Genomic DNA, 17,551 nt, shown 5'->3' with positions numbered 1-17,551 from the left:
AGATCATTTGTACTGTGCTATAAAAGCACATCCTGCAATAGTTTGTGCCCCAGATTTTACTTGTCAACTATCCATTTTATTAGCTGATGCCAGTTTCTTGTTGTACCTTTGTATTGATTTTTTAATACTGATCAAAACAGATCAGTTGCTGCACATGACCACTACTATGCATAGTTTATGCTCTTGTAGGGTCCGCTCCTGAAAGGTGCCAAGCTGTCTCAACTCACATTCAAATCAAATCACTACAGTGGGAATTGTAGACACTCAGCAAATCACAAGAGGTGATCAGCATCACTAGATTGGCATTTCTCACTGGCACGAGACACATTGCCAAACACAACTTGGTATTATATTTTATATGGTAATTCTGGAGGAATCCCTTATGATTTGTGGCAATCAGAGCTGGTTGAAGAATAAGACTTCATTCTTTCATTAATATTTTCATAAAATTCTGACCTTTTTTTTCACTGAAAGTACAAATTTTAGCAAGATTTTATCAAAATTGTGAATTTCAAATATTTTCAACCAGCTCTAGTAATGAACAGTAAAGAAATTGCTTATGAAAGCACAGTTTAATTCCTGAAGGAGTCCAGCAGGGTGGGAATGAGCTCTCCCCTAATATCTAGTGATAAGCTGAGGAAGAGAACTTCAGGAGCAGATCTTATTTTACCCCAGCAATCTCCTTTGGAAATTCCAGGTGCCCTATGACATATGGGGTGGGTTATAAATATATAATGAGAACTGGAATGACTGATATTAACAAGAAAGATACAGATGTACTCTAATCAGAAAAAATACAATACTCTTAAATGTAATGTTGTAAGAGTGTGTGTAATGCAGCTGCACTGAAATACTCTTCTTGTTGTCACAGATAAACCTTACCAGATTTTTTACCAGACAAATTGGTGGGCTTTGGTAATTTTTTCTCCAGAAGATAACCTTCCAGCTCTTAGCTGCAGCCCTGAGGATTGGCCATTCTTTAGCTCCTCCACCCAAGAGCTTGCATCATAGATCCCATTCTTCTGGTTGAGAAGGGTTTGATAGGATTTCTTTCAGTCGGTAACAATGCCAACCCATTAGGTGAAGAAGTTCCTGATTATGTTTCATGGCATACAAACAGAGAATAGATTTAAAAAAAAAAACCCATAATACTCTTGCTCAGAGATTGCAATGGTAACTCTCCTTTATTTCTGAGGATTCAGAACGATAATACAGAGGAACCCCAAAACAGATAGAGACAAAGCAGGCTGCTCCCTAAAACAGAAGCACAACACACACCACACCTGACTCTAAACTGGTTTTCTAAAGACTGAGTCTAACCACGCACTTCCCTACAGAGCCCCCTGCCTGCAAGCAGGTCCAGGAAACCCCCTGAAATTTAGATCTATTGATCACAATTTTAACACAGTTTTCAATACACCACACCAATGAGCAACATTAAGATACTTTCCCTTAACCTCCACATTCCCAGATGCACTGCTTGTACTGTCAACTCTGTGCTCACAGCTCTTACCAGCATAGGAAGCAAGCAGTATTGCCAAGTCTCACAATTTTACCAGGAGTATCATGAGATTTGTTTTTGTTACTACCGGAAGCAAGAGATTGCAGGAAAACTTGTGATTCCTTCTTCACTCTAGCAACTCCCTCTCCTGAAACCAAATGGCCAGCAACGCTCCCCTGCCCCACTGTCTCTTGTCCCCATGCTCCTACTCCATTAATGAGAATGAACCACACAATCTCTATTCTTATCAATAAATAGGGTAAACCAGGAAGATCTCGTTTTCTGGAACTGTTCCTGTGTCCCTCTCAATTTTGCAGAAAACACTTTTCTCCTGACTTTTGAAAACACCAGCAGACTGGCCACCTGAAGGAGATGACAGCCATCTGTGCTGGTGGAACTGACAGTAAACTTGGTGAGCATGCAGGCAGCTCAGGTACCACCTCAACATCTGGCATATAATGTTGACACCTGACCCCAAGAACCTCTTTATGGCCAGAGGTCATGCTGTCAATGTAACAGAAGAGCTGTCTCAACCATAGGCACTTGGCTGATGGGGATCATGCATATCCTTAAGTGTGAACTGAGTGGCGGGTCTTCTCTTAATTCCAGAGTCCATTGGTTATGGTTTTGCTAGATCCAAAAGACCAGACTTGGCTGTCTGTAAAGGGGTATGTAAATAGCATGCAATATTTTAGAAATATATTCAGGAAAATTCACAAGAAGTATTCAGCTCTAGTGATTGATTTGCATTGGTTTATATATACTTTTTCAAGGCTATCTTCCCAAAGAAAAGGGCTAGAAACTCACTTTTTTGCCAAATGAAAGCCAACATTCTATTTTACAGTTTCAGGTCCACAAATTAAAAGGGCTTTGTGGACTCGCAAAGTCTAGCTACGTGGAGAATTACAAACTGAGGGTAGGGAGAATCTTCAGCGGTGTTCCTGCACACTAAAGAAAAGGGAAACTAATTTTTCTTAAGCTAATTTTACTAGTTTGTGTGTCTATTCTCTTGATGCATGCATTTCTCATTACTGTTAATAGGAGTTAAGTCGGCACACTGGATAAAATAATTGTTATTTTGAGTGTTTAATTCCATGGGATTCATGTCTGATTTGCAATAAAATATTTTTTCCTGATATGTCAAAAAATAAATGATGTTCTCAAGACTTCATTATATTACTTTCATAATACATTTGGGAAACAAAGTCTAGTTAGATATTTAATGAACAATTTGGAATGACTCCAAAGCACAAATTCTTTTTAAAAAATATATTTGGTGCATGCATGATTCTATTTGTTACTAAACAGACTATCACAAATGGAAAGCATTAGATTTACAGTCCTAGAGAATTATATTCTTTGTGTATCAATAGAACTGCTACAGCAAGGGCAATTGAGGTTGACACTTCATGCTGTCTCACAGGGGTCTCTCTCACCCTTGATCTGGAAAGACTACTTTTATGGGCTAGGGAGTAGTTTATGCTCTGTGGAAGAAGTTCACTCCTATTCTGATGAGGGAACTGGAATTTAAGCAGTGCCTAAGTCTAGTGCTTGCCCTCTGTACTGGGGTGAATTTCATTCCATACCTATTAATCCACTACCAGCGAGGGAACACATTCATGCCAATGCCAATTATGATTTTAGAAATAAAGATATTTGTTCATTGGGAGCTTCACTGAGAACAAATAAATCAGTTCACATATGCCACTTAATAGGCATCAGCTGGGAACAATTTTTGTTAACTATCAACTCAGGCTGGATAGGAAATGTTCTGCCTTTTATGAACCAGCTCAACCTGGCAGAATAAGTTTTGTTGCAGTTTTACTGCAAAATAATTGCTTCAATATGCTAATATCTATAGAGCTGTTACTGTAGTGAAGTATCATTTTAAGAAAGATGACTACTTTTAGCCATGCTTTTAATTTCTGTGTTTGTAATGAAGCTACTTGGCAATGCCATTATCATATTTTTTGTTGAGACACTAAATGGGCAATATAACTCCACACTTATTTAGTGCTTTTCCTGAGCTTTACTGCAAAAGGTATTTATAGACTGTAGAATTCCTGAAATATATTTATTGCCATATTCAAAGTTATGTTTGCTAAATCCATGTCTTACAGGAGGTTGTGTATGCTTTGGTAGTTATCATGTGGGTCTTTTAGTACAGTTTAAACACATGCCACTGGCCAGACAACCCTCAGTCAGTGTATACCCAACCCCCACACCTGCATGCACATATGCTCATTCTAGCAGCTCCTTTCTCCCCCCCCCCCCCCCCCATTTCCCTGAGACTGCTTCGCAGCCCATCCATATAGACCTCCATCCATCTTCTGGTGAACTCTCCATGCCCACTGGATTTCAGTGTCTCCCATTGCCCATTCACAGATCCAAGCAGAAACTTGCTCATACACCATACATGTTAGTAGAGCTCTCAGACTCAATTCACATTCTCTATCTTGGCAAAAACAAGAGGGAAGCACACAGAGAAACTTCCACATCTGTATTGCACAGGGTTCTATTCCCTTGTTCTTGGACCAAAGGAAAATTAAATTGTAACTGAACACAAAAGAAATCTGGTACTCAGTTCAGTTCTGATGAAATACAGTTCCCATTACAAAAATCTCCACATACTAGGCAATAGACAGCATGACTGTCAGATTCTGCTTAGGAGAAGTTCACTACTGAACTAGTCTAGGAAATGAATAATTCATCACTTCCCAAATGGGTAGTCACTCTGGCTAAGGGTTTTAGTCATTGATGAAGCACTGTTTGCAGAAACTTGAATGTTGTTTCTTACATCAAATTGGGCCTGAAAGACAGTAAATAAAAATTCAATGTTGCTTTGGGCTATTGTGATCATTAACCCTTTTTCATGCTGGCCCTACACTGAACCTACTATTCTATTAAGATTCCATTTATGTTACTGGAATGTTAGAATGTACCTGGAACCTTCAGCAGAACAACAGGTATAGTCTGATTGTACTTGCAGTGTTTGCCAGGAGACTAATTCCATAATTCAGGAAAGCATCTCTATTCAGGACAATATTTAAGCACATGCTTAGCTTTAATTTAGCTTAGCATTGAATGTAGTCAGACTCAGGGTCATACCAATATTAAAAGTACCTGATTTTGAAAATGACCTCCATATCTGTAGATTCAATTTTGCACTTGCAAATAATTGTGCCCTCAGTTAACTGTGAAGATATGTTATCATTCAGGTGTCTGAGTACCTGACTGTGCTTATAAAGTTTGTACTTAGTTTTCTAAATGACAGCATATGATTGTGTCTACAATGAACTGTGGGTGCAAAATATCTGGTGCAGTTATTTATTTCAGAGTGTCAAACTGCATCCACAAAGCATAGCCTGGATTGAGAGGCCTTTTAAAAAAAAATCACTCCTCTATTTTCTAATTTTAATGATTCAGTGTATGGATAGAGAACATTCACAATAGAAAAAGGCCTTGCTTTTAACCATGAGGGGTGGTGTGCCGTGATATAGGAAACCCAGAAAAAAAGGAGACTGCTGGACTTCTTTTTCTTGGTTTATAGGCTGGAATGATTAATCTAACTCAGAAGAAAATGCTCATTTTAATTTCTACCTACATATCAAATATGCAGATGTTTGGTAATGAGTTGGAAATTGACATTCATGTGCTTTCCCAAAGTAATGAGCCAATTAAGCAGACTTTGCATCTATTTCTGCTCATACACAACATTGCCATCTTGGATTTTGTATCAGGGTATTTATCAGTGTAAATTAATCTATTTTTTGCATGGAGGCTACTCAGACAACATTCCACAGCAGAGTCTGATCTGGATATTCAATACATTTAAATTTCTGTTTACTGTATCTACTTTTGTGGGAACCTAAAAAAAAATAGATTAAATACAAACAGTCAGTCTGCTTTTGACATCCAACCTATGTCTTCAGTGGATTGTGTGGGTGTAAATGAGAATTTACTTTGTCCCAGACTGTTTCAAGATTTATTCTTTCCCCCTGGGTTGCTACCGCTATACTTGGATGCCCTATTTGGTTTTATTTTACTTTCATGCTGTCAAGGTCAAGCATTATCACAACCATTTTTCTGCTCCCTCCAGAGCTCATCAACACCATTCCGGAGTTGGGCAGAAGGAGCTCGCTGGAGCTGCACAAGACAGAAGAGACAGGCTAATAAGATTCTTCACTATAAGAAAAGAAGATTACTGATGTAATTCACACTCCTTAGAACAAAGCCATCTGCCGTACAGTCTAACAGTACTGCAATGCAATAGTATCAGTTGAATCTGTGCTTGATTTTTCACTTGACTCATTGCTACCAGTCAGGCAGAGGGTGCAGTGGTGTAGAGACAGCACACACAGCACTGTCCCTTTTGTGATGTTGAGACCTATCCAGTTTTGCTTATTCTCTCTTCATCTCTTTTTCTGCCTCTCCCCCTTCCTCTGTTATGGGCTTTGAGAGATCCGAAGGTGGTTCTAACAGTAAGGCTTTCTAGGGTTGAACTGTTCTTTTATCTAATATGACTTTTTTTAATATGGCAACTCTCTCTGATCTAAGAGAAGGCAGCTTAATACACTCTTTACTTTCAGGGATTTTAAAAAGAAAACTACAGTTTAGAAAAGTTAAAAAAAAAAAAAGGAGGAAAGAAAGCTAAGAAACCACCAAACACCTTCCCTCCCCCACAGCCAAAAACAGTAGCAGTAGTACTTCTATTGGAGTCCTTTAAATCAAAAACCACTGATTTTATACATAAACAAGGACCTCTTATTGTACTCCTACATATATTTACTGTTAATAGCACAAAGGAAGTGAGAGCAGCATTGTGATGGGGCCTTTGCCTGGGTCATGCATCACAGCATTGTGATGGGGCCTGACCTTTGCAGCTTCATACAGGAGACCCTATAGTTCTACTGCATCCCCCCAGCAAAATGACAGAAAGGGATCAGCAAAGGTGGGTCCTCCAGACCTGCCTAAAGAGGCCTTATGGAGGAAGCCAGTTAGAGTCCAGCAGGCTCTGATAAAATGAGCTGCAGGTGTGGGGGGCAGAAGTATAAGGAAAGGAGCTCTTCTCTGGTCAAAGGTGCTTGAGGGATAGCTAGAGTTTGTTTTCTGCTGCATTTTATATAGTTGAGTTTGCAGGAAGAGAGAAGATCTAAGAACTTAACCCTGAATTAAGGGTGAAGCTAAAAGAGGCAGATAGGGAGAGGCCTTGAAGCAGCAGCAACAAATTAAAATGGAGCAGTGTGTAGCTGCTGTCTATAGGGTCCCTGGGCTAGAACCCAGAGTAGTGGGTGAGCCTGGGTTCCTGTACTGGCCACAGGTAAAGTGGTATTAAACCCAAGAAGGAACCAGGCCTTATTTTGGAGCCTGAAAAAAGAGCTGAATTTAAAGGACCTAGAGCTGGGGATGAAGACTAGTGAGGGCACATAGTGTTAGTTATTGGACTCTTTAGAACATCTCCTAGGGTACATTTGGATTTTGTGAGTTAGGTGGCGAGCCAAGCCACTGAAGACCTGCCAAGGTCAGCTGGCAGCCTGCAGAGGGTGTTGCGTCAAGAAAAGGACTACAGTACCACACCTAATGGCAAAGAGGCACTCAAAAGGTGATTGTTCCACATTACAGGTGTGTTTTATCCATGTAACAGATAGAGAAACAGCAGAGAACAGGAAAATTTTACAAAACCCAAACCTTTGCCTTTTTCAAAGTGTGCATGGGGATTTAGGCACAACACTCCCTATCAACGTCAAGGGGAGCTGCACTATTGGTGAAAGGGTTTAGGAGCTACTCCAGGGATTTCAATATTAAGCAAAAATGTATAGGGCAAAATGCTTATTATCCTTATTAGCATCTGAGTTGTGTTTGAAAAAGTACCACCAGGTGTGTTACTAAAGGAGCATATCAGAAATACTATAGAAAGAAGAAGAAAGTAATGATTTTGCTAAGCTTGTTTCTGGTTTCACTGTTCCATTGCTCTTGGCAATACACATTTCTGACTACAGCTTCTTTTTTGAGACTATTTCCAATACAAAGAAGCATCAAACTGAGTACTGAAAGTTGGCAAGGTCTCTGCATATCTCTCCCTCTCACACTCACACTATCAGAGGCATTTTAAAATAGCAATTTCAGTAAAGCCCATTCACTTCTTAAATAATGTAATGGAAATAACTCACTAGTCTACAGATAAATGATGTTCATGGTTCAATGTATAGCCAGCTAAGAATTTTTCCCTTTACTTATATACCCAGTGCAACTTGTGTTGCTGATTTCAGGAACAGCAGAGTAAGTGCCATGCTATGTAGCCAAGACAAGTATTGTCTGTGCAAAGTAATGTGCTTCCCTGTCCCTACCCATACAGGTCCCTCCAGTTACTGTGTGTTGGATGCAACACTACCTGGCCTCCCTCCCTTCTTTGCTGCACTCCAACACAAATTATCTCTGGCTTCTTCATAGAAGCAGTGAAGGAGAAGACATTCCCATCACACTCCTACCATGCCTACTTAGAGCCAGCCATGATTTAACATGGAGTCTTTGAGAGCTATTAAAAGATATTGCCTAATTGTCTCATTTTTATTTGTGTTGTGGTAGTGCCTAGAGACCTCTATTATAGACCAAGGCCCTATTGTATTAGGTGCTGAATCAACCGTAACGGCCAGTCCCTGCCCCAAGAAGTTTACAATCTGTCAGTTTCACCACAGTATTTATGCCTATTACTGTATTATCTGAGTATATGTCCATCCCTAGTGCTCAATTTGATCTTTTACTTATTTGCCTACCTTTAACAATTCTGTACTGTCCATATCAGGCTTTACGATCAGGAATAACTCTTGCTAGAATACATTAATTCATAAACTATATTATTATGGTTATAGCTTATTATCTTTCATTCTGATTTCACCAAAAGCCTAGTTACATTAAAATTAAGGAGCCAGATTCTGCTCTATTTAAAACCAGTCAATGAAGTTATTTCAGATTTAAACTGGTCTTCACCCAAAATCTTGAACTTGGAATACTAAGGGCCGGGTTTTTAGGAGTTCTGCTCCCATTTAGGCTCAGTACCCAGCAGCTCCCATTGTGAAACTTATAACCAAATATTCAGAAGACTTGGTTAGCTCAGCAACCAACATGCATAGCTCTTTTGAAAATCTGGCCACTTGCCTTGGTGCCTCGAAGGAAGAATAAGTGTTTAAGGCCAGATTTTCAATGGGACGTAGTGTCTCTTACCCCAAGATACCCTGATAAAATTCACTTCCAATTAGTAGTAATAAAAAGTTACTAACAATTGAGGGGTTTTGTTTGTTTTTATGGAGAACTATGTGAAATGAGTTTGGTGGCCTCAGTCCAGATGTTAACACACACAGAATTGATATTAATTGACTCTGTTGTTGTCAGTCTTAGCAGAGAGATCAAGGATGGAATGGGTAGGTGGAGCATCTTCGCACCCACTGGGAAAGTCCCACAGGAGTTCACGTCAGGATTGAGGCTCTTGTGCTCAATTCTGTACTACTACTACCCAAGCTGTCCCTAGTCTGTGGATAAAAAGAAGCTTTTGATCTGAAGGGCTGGGAATGAACAAAAAAATACTTTATCTCCGGATAAATAAATTTTACCTTCTGATTCATATAAACTGACTAGTTTGGACTTTGAGCATGGTTCATGACAAAATATCCCTTTCTCTAGAAGTAAAATTGTCCTCCTGTTAGACTGATGTCCTGTGAAAGGTAAGCAGAGATGTTGAAAAGTGGACTCTCTACTTTCCGTATTTCAGCCTCCCAACTTTGCTCCTTTTCTAAAGAGAGAAAATAAAAAAAACTCTTTTCCTTCCCTTTATTTTGCTCTATAAAAAGCTGGCACTTTCAAGCAGTGCTAAATCTTCATTTCAAATACCATTCAATCTGTGAGATGCTCTAAGCTTCTGCATGTGCCCTTAGAATAGTAACACTTGTAACAAGCTCTCGGCTTAAACCAGACAAAAGGAAAACAAGTTTACTATCCTCTTATGTCTGGGTTGAACTCCCTGCCCTCTCATACTCACCTTCTGTTTTACTCCTCAACTGCAACAAGAGTCTGATTCTGACTCAGTTTACATCCATGTAAGTCCATAGTAACTTCACTAGAGCCAATGGATTTACTATGAGGAAAATGAGATCAGAATTTATCCCAGAGGCTTCATCTTGCATTTTTGCAACACTAGACCAGTGTGCAAGCCCCTAAGTACTGTGGCTAGCATCTTAAAAATGTAAATATTTTACTTCATTCAGAAACAGGGTAGGCTTAGCAAATTATAAAAGGTAACTTGTCAGAATTAATACTCAAGAGCTCTAGGTTTCAATTCTAGGCCCAACTGTCCCATCCCACTGTAAATCTTGAAGGAAGAGGCCTGTGGAGGGATCCCCACTGAGAGGGCCATGGGCCTCCCTTCCAAAACCCATAGGTCAGTGGGAGGCCATGACTATCTGAATGGAGCTTCCATAGCAATTGTGTGCCTATGGCATATCTGGTCCCACTCCATTGCAGTGCAGCATCACCAGGGCTTCCCTTAGCCAAAGATGATCCTGGAAACCCCCAACCCTGCCCCCCACCTCCCATCACCACCACCACCCAATCCTACTATAGTGAGATCCCTACAGTGGAGGGAACTCTAAAGAATTGTAGTCCTGAGGCTGCTTCTTGATTCATCAGGGGGGAATAAATACATGTCCTTACCATACCCTTCCTTTAACCAGAACACTTTTCCCTTAGCTTACTGTGACAAAATTCTGTCCTTGACTCCGTGGGTCCTGCATTTCCTGATGGATTTTGCTAGCCTCAGAGGCTCACTGTGACCCTCCACATAGCCCTTCTCTCTCTAGAGGCAAGAGTCACAGTCTACTGAGCCATTTTCATCATAAGCCAGCAAGGGAGGTGAGGAGAAACAACCCTCCCTCACACAGTCTCTGTTGTCTCCCAGTATCAGTGATTAATCAGGGAGGGGAGGGGGGAAGCCCAGGCCCGCCCTCTACTCCAGGCTCCAGCCCAGGGACCCTAAACTTAGCAGCTATGAAAGCTGACTTTTTGGAAATAGGGCATGTACAATTCCCTGGGCTACTTCCCCACAGCAGCCCCCACTCAATATCTTCTTCACGATTACCTCAGGGACTCCTTCCTTACACCTGATATGGATTCATACTACTTCATTCCTCCAACAACACAGCTCCCTCCTATAGCTCCTGACATCCAGACCACACTGACTAACTGGGAGGCTTTTAACTAGTTCCAGCCAGTCCTTGATTGGCTTCAGGTGTCCCAATCAATCTAGCTGTCTCTCCTGCCTTCTAGAAGGATCTTAATTGGCCCCAGGTGTCTTGATTAACCTGGAGCAACTGCCATTTGGGTTACCATGGTACCAGGGATTTGTTTAGCTTGGGGCTAACATACCTGTTCCTCACTACTTTACTGTAGCCATCTGGCCTTGCCCCATCACATTACCTAGACCTTGCCCTCCTCCCATATATACATCCACAGACCAGCAGAGAGGCCTCCATTCCATGCAGGAGGACGAGATAAATATGTGGAGGGAGTAATCACATATGGTCAGATTCTTAGCTGGTGTAAAATTGACATAACTCCATTCAAGTCCATTGTGGATCTGAGGAGTGGATGCTCCAGTTACTTTTGCAAATATTTATGCTTCTTCTCTCCCCACAACTAAGAGTCATTTCTTCTTTTTACGTAGGCTGGTTTGGCTTAAAAGCAGAGGGCGAGAACTGTACATAATCTAGAAAACTAGGGTTCAAGAAAGGTAGGAAAGTTTCAAATTAAGAGCAAGCAATGTTTTTTTTAACATATATACTTTCAGAAGCAACCTTATTTCCCTTGCATTCCACAGCAACACAAAAGCTTGTCTGCTTTCTCACAAAAAAAAAAAAAAAAAAAAAAGAGAGAGAAAGGAGTAGGAAACCTTTAAAATATGAGTAATAGTTCTGTCCTCTTGCACTTTGAGCTGAAGGAATGAATAGATATGAATCAGAGCAAGAATATGGATTGAAATGTCTTAATCTGTTATGTTTTGTGCAAAGCATTTTCTATTCGAGGTATTAGCAAGAATAAAATGCAGGGAAGCATACAAATTCAGATATGCTCTTGGAAAATACAGAGTTAGTTGTTTGTGAATGAAGCCACATCTCTTTAAAGCCTGTCTGCATGTATCATACTAAGGCCACACCTCTTAGAAGTTTGTTGCCTCTGATTTGAAAAGATAAGCGATTAAGCTCTGAACATGTTGGTCCAAATTTTGATCTCATTGACGTCCGTGACAGTCAGTCACTTCAGTCGAGTTAATGCAGATTTAAAACTGTAAATAAGAAATGAATTTGGCCCACGGGAAAGAAGCTGTTGGAAAATATGGTCCAGGGAAGGGTAAAAGCCACTTACAATTTTTTTACGGTAGAGCCCTAAGTGCCTGTGACATGATGTTGGTGTAATGTTTCCACGTCTCAAAACTTTCTCTTATTTTACTCAAATTTACACAAGCCTGTTCCAGTCTCACCTTTTGTATGGGCCATTAGTTATATCAGAAATAGTCTATTAGAAATGTTATGGATGCTGAGAAGTATGATGCAATGTGAGGTTATATCCTGCCTGGACTAAGGGCAAGACTGTAGATGGGCCCTCCATAGCTCTGCAGTTGTGGAGGGTGCCAGGCATTCATCTGCCCTTTGCTGACAGTCTCCTCACAGAAGCAAACCACGATGGCAGCAGACATTCCAAAGGGAGAAGGGTTTGGACGAAGCAGACCCCTGGCCTTGTCTCCTCTCTGCTCTGGCCAGAAATATTGACCCTCCATGAGGGAGCCTACGTGCTATATGCCCTTAAAGAGTGGCACAAAGAACATAATGTCTCACAGAGCTCCCTTTGGGGTGGCTCTGCAATACCCTCAACATGGGCCAGTGCCTCGTAGACACGATCTAGCACAACAGAAGCAGTGAACTGCATCTCAGGTTGGTATTCTATATGTCCTCCAAAGCAACCAGTTCTCACTCGTGAAAGCAGCAGCCTGAAAACAGTAAATGTGGGTGGAATTGTAATTGGATGTGGGTTTTTGAGTCTTGTCTCAGGAAAGACAATGAGTTGAACATAGCTCCTATTAAATTTCTTGCTACTTTTTACAACTATTTTGGATCAGATCTCTTAGCACATTCACACACGGGGAAGGAAAGTAACCAAGCAACAGAGTTTAAGACTAAACTTTAGGGTATGTCTCCACTTCAGAGTTAACCTGTGATCTTATATGGGTTTTTCCCCCAAATCCCCTTATTGTTTATACACAAATACACCAGCTTTGAAGGTGCTGTAAACCTGGGCTAGCTGACCCAATTAAGGACATAAGTTAGAGCATGGGTTCCACTTCAACAAGGTCTCTAACCTGCTCACCTTGCAGTGTGAATGCAGGCTACTTAGTGTTAAGACAACTAGCTTTGAGAGAGCCATCATGTTACTGGGCAGCTAAGGGCCAAGGCTATACCCCTCTGCTCACACAATCCCCTTGGAGCTGTCAGGCTATCAGTCAAAATCTTGGGCTGCACCATGATTTTCAATGTAGTCTGAGATAAGTAGGTAATAACTCTGAAGATCTCTGACCAAATACACATTCTTAGGGGGTTTGTTTTGTTTTTTTGACAGCTGGTTGATGCTGCTAAGTGATTGCTATTTACAGGCACTAGCTTGAGCAGAGTTAGCACGTGTATGTCTACCCCAGCTGGGCACTACGCCTCCCAGAGTTTGACAAAGGGCACCATCATCAGGTTAGTGGAAGATCTATGGCTGGAGAGGAGGCGGTGGAGCTCCATATCACAATTCCAGTCCCCTATTCCTCCTTGACACCTCGTCCCAGTCCCTTCCTCACCAACTCTTCACCCAATCCTCCCACTCCTTTGGCTCCTTGCCCCAGCCTCTTTCAACACCACCCCCAGGCCTAGATCCTCATCTCTATGCATTCCAGTCATGTAGCTTCCTCCTCCTCCAGGCAGCCTGGGTGCCATCAGGGAAAGCATTGAGAGTGCAGAAAAGACAATCTCCCTGATCTCATTATCTGTAACTTTCACCACAGCAGTCCCTGGCTCCCAGAAAAAACACTTGCAGGGAAAATCCTGGTCAACCCAAGCAGCTCTGGGCTGAAGCATGCTCAGAGATAGAATATTCAGAACATATGGCCAGAGTGTACAAGACTCTACTGAGCATGTCTGAACTAAGATTTTTTCAGCGGCTTATAACTTGGAAAAAAATTGATAGACTTTCAGAAGAACAGCAAAAGAAAGCACATCCCTGACACTAGAGCAACATGACTGCCTAATTTCAAGTCCCTGCATCAAAGCATGGTGGCTCAAGAGCTCATCAGTGAAATGGTTGTACAGAATTTAACATGTTAAAAATGTATTTTTCTCAAAACCTTGTTCTCAGAATTGGCTGAAGCATTTTTTCTGAAATTTTCCTCCAAAAAATCAGCCTGAGGCACACACCTGGAAAAATTCACCTTGTACAGTTAAAGGCTGGCAAAAGTTATAAGCAAATGAAAATTGCTTCTTGTAATGAAAAGCATTGGGCAATCTTAACTACAGGAGGCACTATAAGCTATGACTATAATAAATACCAGTGCAGTGTCAGAATAAGAACCTTTCTTTCAACATATTTTGAGTTCTACAACACATGGTTTCTGATGTTCCATCACTGCCATACATAGCTATGCAGAAAACAAATCTATCTCAATTTTAAATATCAGAAGGAAAAGTCCACTTAAAAATACACAAACAGTAATCTGAATTCACTTGAGTTACACCAGATATTCCTTTTTTTCCATATAATTTAATTCTTATAATTGTGATGCACACTTTTTTGGTCTGTATTTATCTTACTTTTTAGGTCAATGCTTATAAATAAACAGCTGAGAGGATTTATAAATAGGAAAAACGAGATGGCAAGAACTTTCTGAATCAAATTTGTAATATCTTACAAAATTAAATGGTCTTCTAATTGCCACCTCTGCTGTTTAACTCTGTGTTTTCTTTTAGCTGTAGATATTATGTTTGATTATGGAGAGGGAAGGAAGGCTCCTGAAACTTACTGAAGATCTTCCTCAGATTTACTTTGTAAGGCCATATTCTGCTCTCCATTGCATCAGAAACAACTTCATTGATGTCAGTAGAGTTACTCTGTATTTACATGGCTGAAAATAACCCATGATGTTCAGAATGTAGTAAAACACTACTGAAGATATCTAGAAGATTTTTTTTCTACTTATGAACAACATGGCAAATATGTGCTGTCTTTTAAAAACATCATATGATTTTTTTTCTGAGTGCAGGCGGCCAGAGATTTCTAAACGTTGGCTCTATATCTGTTTAGCTAAAATGAGTAAAACAAATTCCTAAAAGGATTAGACATCGTTATGCAGCAACAAACCATGGGGAGGAACTGAGGATAACTGGGTAGACACACTCTCTCCTGGGGCAACCCCTAACACAATTCCTCTGATGTTTGTTTTTAATAATTTTTGCTACACACCACTCTTGTTGTCCTTTACCCCTACTTTTCAAATGATCATCTGGCTGATGTGATCTATGCATATGTCATCTGCACACTATTACTGTAAAAGTCACTAACTGGGGCTAAAGGTAGAAATGTGAGGGCTCCAGCACATGCAGAATATGGAAGCCCACCATGAACACATTTCTGATCCACTTGGTGAACCCTTCTCTGGATCCCAGACAATATCTGTTGCCAGTTCAAGCTGTTGTTCCTGATCATCAAAGCCATCACCAGTTCAAGACCCAGCAGCTGTTTCTCCTCCATGATCCAGCAAGACGGTTGTACTCCTCTAGAGCACTGCCTCTTGCAAAGCCTAGGATGTGAAGCATGTGACAAATCATTCTTGGTCAAGGGAGTTGGGGTGTGGAATGAGTCCCAGAAAAAATGATATTACTCGAGGGCTTGATCCAAAGCCCAGTGAAGGCAAAGGAAGTCTGTCCCTTTACTTCAGTGGGCTTTGTGTCAGATGTCAAGAGCTGTTTAGGGCATACTGCAAGGTCCTCCTCTTTGATTTAAAAACATTCCCATCATAAGTGGACTGAAAAATAAACAAACAAACTATAAATGCACCAACCACAGAAGGGAAAAATGGTGAAAACTTCATGAAGTCTATTAAGCACCTTAGATGCTATGTGACATGCACTATGACAAATCACAAGATCAACAGATCATTTAAGAAGTAAAGCAGTAGGCTACTATGTGAAGGATGCATCTTCTTTTCTTGTGCTAGGTTATTTTGTAAGAGTACCAGGAATAGCATCTATACACTCTTTGGATGGCTGCAGGAACAACATTCATAAGTAAACAGTTGGCTTACTTTTTCAATGGTGCTACTTCACAAACTGGGCCATGACTGCAAAAAGCAAATGATATGTACCACCACCAAAACTGTCCCAAATGCACTTTTTTCAAATACATTGTTAACATGGATTTTTTCCTTTCAATTTAAAGAATGACAGCTTTCAATCTTATTTTAGTTCATGTGTTTGGTACTTCAAAATTTTGAGAATTCCTAGTGTTACAAATTATGAAAGTTTGCAAAATTAAACACTACTTTCCCCTTCTACTCAAGCATCGATTTGAAGGAACAGTAGCATTATATGTGCTCAATTCTAGAACACATCTCTCTTCATTTTAGCTTGGTTTAAATTTTAATTGTTTTCCTATATTTTGTCTGAATAATAAAGTACTTCCAGTGACACATTAAAGCCTGCTATAATATTCTTTTTGATTATTAATATCTCAGATCAAACGTTCCACTATATTGCACCCTGAGAATTATGCAGCGTAGGAAAGTATTTGTTTTGTTTTCTTTAGGTTTTATGGCTTATGTTTGGTGTGATAAATTATTTTATTTAAAGAAAGAATGGGTTTTTATTTTTTTATTTCAAACACACTGTAATACGCTACCCAAAGAGGAAAAAATGCAATAGAAACTTGATAATTCACTTCAGTAATCCTTAAATCCACTAGTGCTCAAAATCTCACATTTTTCTCAACAAAGATTTTGTAAACAAATGCTGTTGAGACGATCTCAGATTACTAAGATTTTATTAAGGCCAACAAAGCTCTTAAGAAGATGCTAGTGACTTTAAACAAGTGACTAGTCCTATTGACTTCATGAAGATGCCACATATTTATAGGAAATGTTTTATGTTGTGTTATATTTAGAGCCGGTCAAGAATCTTTTCACTAAATATTTTTCATCAGAAAATGCCAGTTCACCAACATGAAACTGTTCACAAGACAGTTGGCTTTGATGAATTTCAATTTTTTTTTTAAGTTTCAAAATTTTCATCATTTAAGATGAAAAAGTTTGGGTTTTGGGGTTGAAACAATTTTATTTTCAAACTCACATTTATTACTACACTGTAATTTAAGAAATAAAAATTGAAACAACATTTCAGTTGGCATCATCCAAACTTTTTCTTGGATTTTCAGTTCACAAAAAAATTCCAGATTTTAATTTTTTGTTCCAGCTCGAGATGGGAGTGTTTTTTGTTGTTGTTTTTAAATCTCAAAACTTCTTGTGGAATGGGAAAACCATTTCCCACCCACTTGTAGTTATATTTAGCCTAGTTAGGCACCAATTCAGCAGTTATTTATGTGCATTCTTACGTACTTTGCTGAATTGGGACCTAATGGTGCTAAGTATAATGCAATGGATCTATTAATAAAATATGTGGCATTGTCACTAATATTTAAAGCCAAACCAAACTGATCAAAATAAAGAACTAAGTACATTGTGTGATTCAGTGTTCCCGTCATTTTTTTAAATCATGTTGGTTTGCTTGCTAACTATTTTACAAACATTTGGTGATCTGCAGTTGGTCTCCCAGTCATTCATGAAAATTAACAAGGTTTTACACCTATAACTCTACTGTACCTGCACTTCTACTCTACAAATAATACGCATAATACACAATTCAGTATCAGGGCCTGACATGCTTTCAGTGGTGGTGTCATTCCACTCACCTATGCAAAAAGCCT

Source organism: Malaclemys terrapin, chromosome 6, assembly GCF_027887155.1.
Source record: "Malaclemys terrapin pileata isolate rMalTer1 chromosome 6, rMalTer1.hap1, whole genome shotgun sequence".
Classification (NCBI taxonomy): domain Eukaryota; kingdom Metazoa; phylum Chordata; order Testudines; family Emydidae; genus Malaclemys; species Malaclemys terrapin.
This window is presented reverse-complemented; position numbering follows the sequence as displayed.